The 12,207-nt window shown below is 38.1% G+C and overlaps 1 protein-coding gene across 9 annotated transcripts in view; it reads left to right on the top strand.

Annotated features, from left to right (window-relative positions):
* The window catches only part of MACROD2 (mono-ADP ribosylhydrolase 2), an 859,998-nt gene that overhangs the window by 662,380 nt on the left and 185,411 nt on the right, over nucleotides 1–12,207 (top strand). The gene's annotated exons all lie outside the window — the stretch shown is intronic.

Genomic DNA, 12,207 nt, shown 5'->3' on the forward strand with positions numbered 1-12,207 from the left:
GTGAAAGGACTGTCAGAAGTCCTGGTGAGAGGCGCTAAGTTGGGCTGTAAGAAGCTCTTACTGAAGCATACTTGGTAACAAGACAGCTAATACAGTGCTTGTGTTATGAATGGCTCGATTTCTAGGGTGAGCAGCTGCCCTAAGATTTCTCTATTCAGCAACTACATAAGTATCACACACACACTGCAGTCAGCCTTTAAGCCCTACGTGTGCAAAATGAGTCTTAGGTAATTCTTCTCTTGTAGATCCAAAAGCAATAAAGATTCATAAAATTCTGAATGTTCTTCACTATTTCCAAGCTTATTTCTAATTATTCTGATTCACCTAGATGTTTTCAGTAAGTATGTCTGCATGTTTACAGTAAGAGTAAAAAATTTCTCACTTAGCACAAGAAACCTGAAATTGTCATTAAACATTAACTTAGTTTTAAGCAGCAACTGCTTGGTGTAAGGTAATGTTTTAAGCTACGATAGATGAATGTGGACAAGAAACCCCATGGAAAACGTGCTTCAATACAGCTCTCCAATCCAGCTGTGAGAGCAAGTATCTTCCATTTGGCAAAGTTGGCACATGAAAAATGTACTCAAAAATGGGAATTTATAGCAAGATGACAGTGACTTTTTTATGGTTTCAGAAGCACCTATTGACTGTTCTTGATTATTATCAGAAATATAGTAAGCATAAAAAAAACACGATTAGTTGCTAACACATTTTTTATAAACTTCTTCATTAACTTTCTCACTTTGTAAAATCAAGATCATTTAACACCAAGCATCTAAATCTTATAATAAACTGTCTGGGACTAGTACAAAAAATGAACAAGATACATAGGAAGTAATTTTTCAGTTAACGCATTCATTGGACAACTGAAATGCATAATGCTGCTTGCCTATTTCAGAATATTTTAAACATGGATTTTAAATAAGTTTAATGGATAAAAGGTGAGAAGTGGTGAGAAAGACTATATAGTTAGGAATATGTAGAAGCAGGCTTTTAATATAATCATTATAGATTCAGGGTTTCTTGCAAGTTAGGTGCTTTTATTGAGAAAGAAAAGATAGGCAAATATGTAAATTCGTAGTGAAACTTAGAATAAAAATAAAGGAAAAATTCAGTGGTGTTTTTTTTTTTTTTTTTTTAGTTTCCAGCAATAGTGAAAAGTATGGTCAGCAATGCTCTGATGAAAAGCCAAATTTAAAAGTAAACGCAAGTAAGAAGATATGAAAATTGAGGACAATTCTCATGTTTATCCTAGATAGCTACAGCAATTACTGTGGTGCCTTTAATGCTGGCAGGGAGGGCTTGTACCACTTTCAGCTAAATAATGGAAACCACAACAATGAGTAACTACTGATGCAGCACACTCATGGAAAAATTACATTTTTGAAAGGTATAACAAAAGCTTTATAGACTGTGAGGTTTTATTTTATAATAAAAGTTATTGCTTATTCTTTAAAAAGTCCCATCCAAGGGAGATACGGTATTTTTAGCCTGTGACTTTGAAAGACATGCTGTGCATCAGTTTTAAACCCACCTGACTGAAAATTATCATAAATAGCAATTTCTTCCATATACTTATGTGCATTTAGTTCAGTGACCCTCAGCTTGAGAGTTTAGTGAAGGAATTATATGTGGACCCGTCTCTTGATATTGAAGGATGACCTGACACTGAGCTTTTCAGATGTTTTTGTTACACATTAACAGATGTTTTTGTTAAATGAATATATAATGGCATTCAGAACCATTACTGCTGATAAGGATGGAACCTAAAGATGAATTTCTGGAAAAATGAGGAAAATGCAACAGAAATTGCTGGCTAGGTAAATAACAATTGAAACTGGGGGGTTAGACCGCCGTTTTATTGTTACAAATACTAGATCTATACATCAGTGCTTGATCCAGAAGTACAGATTTTATCAGCTCTGATGTGGACAGGTTGATGATCAAATTACCTCAAACATGCACTATGAAGCTTATGATAGCTTAAATTATTAGGATCTTGTAGAGTAAATTTATTTCAGTTGTTGCATCATGGAGTTGGAGACTCCTGATTTAATGCTGGACATCGAAAAACTGGACTTTCCGTATGATTTATCCCACAGCTATCATGGATCTGTCTATCCAAACTCCATGTCAGATGGGCTCTGTTGCGAGGCTGTGTGTCTTGGGAGAAGGTCTATGCATCATATTTACAGTTGAAGGTGACCTCTATATACAAGTTTTATAGAACTGTACTGTAGGATTGAAACTATTATAAGAAGCAAATAAGGGCTTCTGTGGTATAGTAAAGGAGATAACAAGATCGCTAGGTTTATTACAAGCGCAAATAGGTTTAAATAAACAGCCGTGTTACTACTGTGCAGAGCGTCAGTGAGAATGATGAAATTGTCCGTTTCTGCTGTCCAAACATAGAAGAAGATGGTGCAAAATCAAACCCAAATAAATATAACTATTTTGCTTTGTTTTAATTCATTCAAAGCCCTTGAGATTTTTCTGCTTTATCAGTATTGTTTGGGTTTTGTCTTGACTTTTCTGGTCACTTATTCTTGTGGACTGTAATGAATATTTTTGTAGGTGGTAAAATTGAGGTGAAAAAATGTTAGTTTAATTTTGAATCCCTCATTACTGGAAATATTTTGATATGTATCCTAAGATCTGAATCAGATTGTCCCATTTGAATGTCAACATTTGGTTCAGTAGCAGAAATGCTTTAATTCTTTTTTTGCTTTGCTGACAGAGGAGCAAAGAAGTTCCCCAAAAGGTAGGAAAATCCACTTAGTATACTGTGAAAGTGAATATGCTAGTTAAATTACTGACAACTGAAAATCCTACAGGGAGGAATCAGGAAAGGAGTCTAAGTAAGTAAAAATACCTAAAGTTTCATAAAAGCTAACGATGCCTGATGAAAGCTTAAGATAACTTCTACGGGCTAATGTGAGTAATCTGCAGGTTTGTAAGCATTTTGTTGGTGTCCATAGCACAGACAGAGGAATTTTTACAACTTCTAAAATATGAAATTGGCTGCTAGATTGCAGAAAATGGAAATAAAATTTGTTGCCCTTGTTAATGTTGTTATTAAATAGTCTTGGCGTTCTGCCTATCTCCTCTTAAACCACACTAAATGGAGCTTAGAGTTATATAGTCATAGTTGAATATCCTTTCTCTAATGCATACATTTAATGCTCAGATTTTACTTCCTGGTGAGCTGTATGTCATGTTCGTTTGTCTCTGTGTGACAGCGCTAAGGTAATATGAATATTTATCAACTTGCTAGAAAGTATATTAGAAATCAGCATCATTATATTAATTGACTTTAAAAAAAATTAATCAGTACTTAAAGGGACTCATGATAATTTTATGTAAAGTCAAACTCTTGTATCTACTTAAGGTGTTCTCCTTAATATATTTGTGCTTATTAAAACTGTCCATTATTCTGCATCATATTTTGGCCAAGGAATCTTCCAAGGATCCCGCAAGCCAAGATCCAGTTATTCTCTTAAATTACTTTATGTAAAAGAATTATTTATTATTTACTATTATTTATTCATTTACATTATCTTATGAATAACATGTGAACTTTGTATTTTGATTTTCATTGGCAAACATCAAAACATTTTGCAATGGACATCATATATACAGCCACCAGACTGAACCATTTAAGATGTCCTCTTAATGCAAGGCTGATCTTGGCAGCGTGAGACCGAGCCCCCAGGTTAGCCTTCTCTCTCTCCCCTGGGCAGCAGGCACAGCTCTGCAGGGCTGTGTATGGAAGGGCATAACTCTCCTCTTATCTGCAGATCTCTCCAGAACCCTGTTTGACATAAATTATTTTTCTTTACAAAAATCTCAAGCAAAACCTATTTTTTCTTCAAGGTCATATCTATTTTAGCGAATCTGTCCTCACATTGAAAGCTGGTGGTTCTAAATAAACATAAGTATATAAACACAAATATACAAATAATGAGAATGCACTTGCAGGCACGGACAGTGAGCTGCAGAGTCCATGGCAAACGTTTGCTGACACATCTTAGAAGTTGTCCAGGATGGCATGTGTTGATCAGAACGGAGAAAAACTGTTCATGCCTGAAGTTAGCCATACCTGTTTTTTGTTTTTTTTTTAACTCTTTTTAACAGTGAGGAACATTGTTCTGTCCTGAACAAGGTAAAAAGCACTTTATCTGATAAGTGTTCTGTAGTGGCTTTCATAATCAGTGATAACTCATAGTCTTTCTGTACTGTGTGAGATAGCATCACATTTGAATCTTGAATTCCACTGGATTTTCGAGTTCCTGCTTTCTAGTAAGTGGGAAAGAGAGACAGTTTGAAAACAGGCCAGAACTTTTTCACAATATTGAAATAATTTTAAGTGGCTAATCTAATTGGCAATGCAGTATTTGCAGCCAAATGCAAAAACCAAAGAAAGACTTGGAGTAAAACACACAGCTTAATCCTTACCTTACTGTGGTTATTGGTTTATGGGATTATTTAGAATTTAGCTTGTGTGCGTGTTTTAGTGTTTCATACTGTTATGTGGGGCTGTAAACCACGTTTCCATTCTGCTATGCTGTTTATACTCATGGCCTTACAAAACTTTTTGTGGCCTTTAACCTAGATGACAGTGCCGGGGGATTCATTACATGGTTGCCTAAGCACTTTCTTTTCATATCAAAATGATTTATATGTTTTGTACTTTTCCCATTTCCTCTTTTGCGAATGCCAGAAAAGGAAGACCAGTGCAATAGTCACTGTGATTGATACTATGCTTCTGAAGACAGATGGGAATTATTTAATGCTGGGGGACTTTCCAATTAGCTCTATATCCTACCCATGTTTAGAATTATCAGTTCATTTTGTATGCTGAGTTAGCTCAGCAGCTTTTGTCACAGGCATGCTTACAGCGCCAGGAACTGAGAAGCTAATATCAGATAATTTTCAGCTGATTATTGTATCATATAAGCTGGAATAGTTTACCAGATATTTATTCATGAGTGGCCATCAATATTTAAGATATTATGCATCAGTATTGGGCCACTGCCCTTAAGCAAATTTTTCCCAAGTCAAGCCATTAGAAGTGAACTTGTTTTACGAGCTGATTATCCATTACTAATGAGGAGAAGCAACACTAAATGTGACTGATATTCTGTCCCCATTGGTCTACTTCAAAACTTAGCAAATAAAGTTGAAACATCCCGAAGCCAAGGTTTTAGTAACTGGTAAGCGTCCAGAGATTATCCAGTCACTGGGTTTATGAAGTGATGCACTCCAACACCCAATGTAGAGTATGGAAAATCATGATATCTTTTGAGCAGTTTTGCTGTTTGGTGTTATACCCAGCAATAAGGGCTTCTGAAACTGCCATTTTAACAAACGCGTTGGGTGAAGAGTCTGATGCTAGAAAACAATTGCTTTGCTTTTTAGGAGGAGGAATCAGAAGGCTGTAAGTAAACACTGAAAATCTGTAACGATTTTCGAATCAAACAGAAACCTCCACAAGTAATAGTGAATATTGCTTCATTGAGAGGAGGAAAAAAAAAAAAAGGCAAGCTTTTTCTCTTTAATAACTTGATAGTTTGAGTACTTTCCTGCTCTACCTCCTGATAACATGAAGTCACTTGACAAGAACAAGCAATTTTCAGAACCTAGCAACTGGTAACTTGAAGCGTGTAGAACTTTAAAAGAACCTGATGGCTGGAGCAACAGCCCTGTTTTGCTGGGAGATAGCATGCTACTATACTGCCTTTGTATTGTTCCTCTCAGCTAAAAAGCTTAGCTCCTATTGCATTATCATTATTATCTCCCGTTCAGGTTTACAGTGGCAGAGACAATAGTTTGAGAAAAGCATTCTCCTAGAAATATCCTTTCCTGTAGAAGCATATTTAGAAACAATGGCTTTGTTTTATGTAACATACATTTCTGTGAATATCCAGAATTACTGATGCACTCCTGCACTTACTTGAGAAAATAGCTGAGAAACAACTATTCATTAGGAACAATGAAATTCTCTGTAAGAGGTATTTCTAGTATTTATGATAAATAATAGTGATTACTCTGTTTCACTGCTGCATAGCCATTTTGAAAAGACATTTACCTTCAGTATGAAAAGAGAAATATGAACACTACAGATACATTTTGTCTTTATTTACTAGACAATATGTCATTTAATCTATGTAGGTATAGATTGCGAGAACCAATTATTTTCTTACTTTCTAATAATCAAAAAGACTGGCAGGTTTTGCGCAAACGAATTTATTGTCTTGCATGCGATACATTGCTGTCCTTTGCTTTATTAAACAGGTCTCACACAACAAATATATTAAATCCAGACTCTCATTAGTGAGCAGATTGTTGTGAGAAAACTCACATTTCTTTAAGGGAAAAGGAGAATACGTGGTGTGTGTCTAGAAATCCCAGTGAAGTACGTTCCTTTAAAAAGAATGTTTCTGTAATTCTAATGAATGAGAATATCGAGTGTCACCGATGCTCGCGTAGGTAGTCAATATTAATTATTTTTAGCCAGTCTTCTTTTATTCCTTGCCAAGTACTCATTTTTCTTTTGTTCAGACAATCAAGCAACAAGTACCCACCCATTGTTATCTTCATTCTAACTTGAATGTTGCACTGTAATTGAACTTTTTCTTTAACCTTATCACATGAAAAACTTAAGTGAATTGAAAATCTCTTGTATCTTCATTATACATTACTTATCTTCCATAGATTAGGAGGTAAAATATATCCATTGAACTCAACTTGGCTAGAAGATTTATAAAATACTAGCACTCTGAAGATTGCTAGTTTAGCCTGCTTAGATTCCCACTTACATTGCAGGCGTACTTATTTTATATTCAACTCATCCTGCTGTCCAACCATTTTTATGCCTCTCTATCTACGCTGTTGCTAAGAATCTAAATCTCAAGCTTTTTGTAGCCGTGATTGTAGGCTCACTCCAGCTCTAATGACATCAATGCCAATTTTGTCTTTGGCTCCTGTAGGTCAGGATTTACTTCATAACCTTCACTATTTTTGGTGTCTTGACAAATAGCATCCTGATTTGTTGAACCCTTGAGACTACCAGTGATAACAGTGCACGAATATTTAGAAATGTATACACTTCTGGTGTATGTGTAAGGTTGTAACTTAAATCTCCCATGCTGTTGTGAGGAAACCTGCCCCATTATATTAACTGGAGTTCTCTTATTAATTTGTGTAAATAATTTAGTAATAAGTAATTGTTAAATTCTTTCTCCATATGCCGCTTACCATAAACAGACTTACAGTGTTGAGCGTTCTTGACATTCATCCTTTATGCAGTGTATTTCATACCAGGATTTTATTTTCATGCATTTGGAGATAGCTTGCTTTTACAATAATTACAATAATAATAATAATAATAAAAACTACTAGTTAATCTCTGGAGTCTGAGCGGGGTTGTGTTTCTTGAGCTAAGTTGTGACTGACATGGGATACGAGCCCCTGGATACTGTCTGTTTAGGCAGATGCCTAATAGTCTTTCTTAAAACTATAGCTAATGCAGTCAGTTTTTCAGAACACCTCCTGCTTTTGCACAGCACTGCAGTGTATTTACTTCTACAAATCCTTCCTATTTCTTCAGCTCCCAGGGCTCAAGGCCAGTGTTTGGTGAAGCAGTCTGAGCACTCTGCAAAACCCTTTTTTTTTTAAACCCACGTGGCTAGATTATTTCTTTATTTATCAAAACTCTCCTCACCTAACTTTGGGTTAGTTGAGAAGGTCAAACAGCAAGGCTGGGGAGGGGGCATTTTTTTAAAAATCATCTGTCCATCTCCAACCACTTAGGAACTGGGCTGCAGAATTGTCCTCTAAAGCTTTGCTATAGCCTGATAAATTGGGCTTACAGAAAGCCGTACCCATCCTCCCTTTGCTGCAGGGGAGAAAGAAGTAGGAGCTGAGCTGTGCTTGTGGTGCTGCAAAGCTGCACATGCCTAAGGGTTTGTGGGCAATTACAGGTGTGATGCCAGGTGTCAGATTTTGACTTAAAATCAATTCCCTGACTCTCTTTAGTAGCTAAAGGTTTTTAAAATCAGGACTTGTAATAGAGCTCTGCAGGTAGGCTGTTTAGGTTGTTGTGCTGTAGGTCATTACATTCTGGCTATTTGTATTGGTTGTATCTGTCTTGGGCTGCGAGTGCATGCAACAGCTATGGCACATTTGAACTGCTTTCCTGGATCAGGGTCTTGCTTTCAGGGCAATGACACCACTGTTTTTGTTTTGAATCCAGAAGAGGTTACGTCTGGATATGTAGACTATACTCCACTGTTGGAAACATAATCCTCCGTATAAGTTTTTACAAATCCTGTTTCTGGCACATCATTTTGTTATGACATCATTCATTATAGCCCTGTTCCCATCCGAGCACATTGGGCTTCTCTCCGTTGGCACCATCTCTTTTATTTGCAAGTTTGCTCTTGTCGACTGTCACTCACACTCGAAAGCAGACTCCTGCAGCCCTGGCACTCGTACACCTCCTGAATCCCTGCATTCCCGGTGGTGCTCATCTCCGAAACAGCCGCGATTGGATGCGAGGATGTATCCTAGGAGATGCACTCGGCCTCCCAAAGCCTTGCAGTTTACATTATTAATGGCTGGGTTGTGGTTTGGGATGTTCATACCAACAGAGATCATGCAGGTCCCAATTATTTTTGCACTTGTCTCACAAATTCCCATTTACCACTCTAAGTCAGAAATTTGCTAAAGATAAACAAAAGCACAGGAACAATTTTCAATTCCTTGACAGATATCTGAAAGGGGAAAAGATATAAGAAAGCTTTATATCGGCAAGCACTAAATGAAAATCAATTAATTAGAGCTGATGCTTTAGAAAAGGGTATTCTCAATGCCTCTTCACTTGATATCAGACAGCTTATGATTTGGAATCGTAGGCTGAAATCATATCATCCTAAATTTTACTTAGGTCTAACTTTATATAAATGAAATATTGTCAAATTGAAGAGAGATGCTTTGTTTATTTTTTTTTTCCCTTTTCTTTCTCTTCCCTCCCCCTCCTCCTCCTGCTTTTTTTTTCAGGAATGGGCTGCATCTCTTCTTTTTGTAAAGGTCTGTGTCTTTTAGCGAGTCTGACTGCTACTACTGCTTTTATTTTTGTGTTACAGCATCCTACTGAAAATGTGTAATTGATTGTCAAAATGGCAGTGGACAAGAAATTGTTTTGGAGTCAGTTTATTCATACCGAAATAGTTTTTGTGTCTATCCCTTGTTTCACAGAATCTCCTCTTTGCTTTATTCCTGACGTTCGTTATGTCAGACACATGCTTGTGTGCTGAACAGAGGTAATTAAAGATCAGGTCTGTCATGTCATGGCAGTATTTTTATATTCACAGGAAGCACTTGCTTTGTGAAAGTACTGTGCCTGCTCTAAAGCTTCTCAGACAGATTCATGGTTTTATATCAGCCACAAGTTTCCCTTTGGCTGCTCCAAACCATGGAAATTAAAATAAGTACTTCTGTTAACGTGACAAGCTGTGATAATACAAGATGAAAGTGCCTTGCATTATGCTGTCCACCAAAGAAAATGTCTGTTTCCACATTTCCTCATGAAAATCCTCCACTCCAGTACAGCTGGGCATTTATAACTAGCAAATGCTAGCAAACTCATTTGTTTGCTGATTTGTATGTTTTGACTGTCAAGGAGCCGCTGTCCAGCAATTTAAGTCATACCATTTGAAAAATATGGGAAGTGCCCTTTTGGAAGTGCCTGGATAACCTGTTTTTGTTATTTTAATGTACATCACCATTCCTATGCTATTTACCATTCTGGAAATAGAGTAGGTATGTCCCAGATGTGCTGGAGCAAGGTGTCCCCAGCCTGGCACTGGAGGTCTGTTGGGAGGCAGCTCGGCGGAGAGGCCTTGGAGCCCAGGGCAGCTTGCTGGGCTGCTGGCAAGCTGCGGGGCTGCGGCTCGTAGCACTTCTTGCCCTACTTGGGAAGGAGGAGAGACCAGGTGAGCCAGGGCAAAGGAGGGCAGAGGGCTGCGTGAGGCAGGGCAAGGCCAGCTCGCTTGACGTGTAGGTTGCGGGTGCCATTGGCGGCACGGAGGTGCGCTTGGCTCCAGCTTGCGTCCTGCAGGGCACCGGCTGCACGCTCCAGCTTTCGGGAGTGAAGGAATGTGTTCCTGTGCTCAGCGCGAGCCCTCGCTCCTCTAAAAGGCCAAATACTGCTGCTGGGGAGTAAAAGGTTCCCAGCCGCGTTTCAGATGCAGTCGCAGCTCAGCGGGTTCCCACGGTGCCGACCAGCAGTGTGGGGAGCACTGCTCCTTTGCATCCGTATGTGCTGGTTACAACAAAACCAGAGGGGTTCAGATGGCAAAGTGCTGCATACGACCACGCTTCCAGTGCTGCCTTCAGCTCTAAAGTACACAGATGAAAGTAGCATCACACAGACCTTGTTAAAAAGAGAAAAAATCAAATATAAAATTAAAAAAAAAAAAGAGAGAGAGAGAGAGAGAAAAGGGTTCAGGGTCTGACATATCCATAGCTCAGTGTTGCAAAGCATTTTAGCATCTCTTGTGAAGTGCTGGCTGCTCTCAATTCTCACTTGCTTTAATGGACATTCAAGGCACTTAGCACCTTGCAGGAGGCAGTCAGCACTGTTTAGCATTGGTCCCTTCCTAGGTCTTCACTTACAAAATAACCAGCTTTGCAAAGCAGAACAAAAGTTTGACAACCTGCTGTGAAGTATGGGTTCCATTACTGAAGTCTCCAGACTCCAGTGGGTTATGGAAATTTTTTGGAATAGTAAAAGCATAATCTGAAACAAGGATTTCTTCTGTATGTTACATTCCCGCTAGGCAAAAATAAATAAATAAATAAATATTATAAAAAGGAAAGGAATTGATGGAGACTGTAGACTGTAAGTCATACTGTTTTGTTTTGTTTTTTCATATACATTACAATAATCTGCCATGCTCACTCACTTTTTCCCATCATTCTTTACCCAGTCTCAGTTCTCCCTTCTCTTACCATGTTTTTATGTCAGCAGAACTTTTTGGATTTCCTAGGCTCCACTCCTAATTTAATCTGATGCCAGCAACATGGATGTTGGAGATGTAATTTACACCATCAAATTGAACTGGGGCCAGGCACTTCTCTAAGAGCTGCACCTGCTTTCTCTAGGCTGTTTTTAGTGGAATTTTTCCTTTCATGTTTAATTCATGTTCCTTCTGGGAAAATATTTAGCGAACTAACTATTGAAGTTAGGGATAGGGAAACTTAGTACAGCATGAAGTTCTGTAATGCAGATAAAATTCTTTCCAAACGTTTTGGATATCACAAAATGAGTTTTGAATTATGTGAATTTCTGCCCCTGCTCATTCTCATTATTAAATCCATGTTTCTTTTTATTTCATTTCCATTAAAAGCAGATACTTTTCTGCCCAAAAGGAAAACTTTAAAAAGAAAATGAATAAATCATGAACGAGTAAGCTTTACAACTTATCCTTCTGTTCTGGAACAGTGCTTGATCACTGGCCCTTTCCTTTTACAGGGGAGAAAGAAGTAAGTTTTGTCTTGTGCAGCAGACTGTCATTTACAACATTTCAGCATAAAAAGCACTTAAGTCAGTGTTCAGAGACGTATCAATGAGCGTGTAAAGAGTTTTAAATGAGCATTATTAATGACTTCGGGGGTTGCCTGATGAGCATATGATGTTATCTGAAGCCAGTGCAATTCAGTGAAGACAGCTATCTTTCTGTGGTTCTGCATTAAAAACCAGCCCATGCTTACTCCGTCACCTACGCTGGAGCTGCTTCCTCCCTGTTTCTGATGCAGGTCAGTAAAGATAGTTAGATGTCCTGAGGTACATGGGATTAAGATCAAGCCATCTACTCTTAAAAATGTTGTTTGCTCTTTTGCTGCCTAGTTTTTCACCTTTCCATCTTTCAAGAGCAGTTAATCCCTGGCAACAACAATATAGTTTTTATTGGGCATGAAACAGGATTCTGTGACCATGTATTAAGAGCTCAGCCCTGAGAGACAGCAGACAGTAACAAAAGAAGTTTGATGGTCAAAGCGTGGGGCAGTGACTCCAGCAGTCTGAGGTCCTTTCTGGCTCTGACCCAGAATGGTTGGTGTTTGAAAATCAAATAGTCAATGCCTTGCTGTCATCTGCAAAATGGGGAAATAGGACAGACAGACAAACCAGAGGTGGTCCAAAAC

The sequence above is a fragment of the Anser anser genome (assembly GCF_964211835.1).
Source record: "Anser anser genome assembly, chromosome: 3".
Classification (NCBI taxonomy): domain Eukaryota; kingdom Metazoa; phylum Chordata; class Aves; order Anseriformes; family Anatidae; genus Anser; species Anser anser.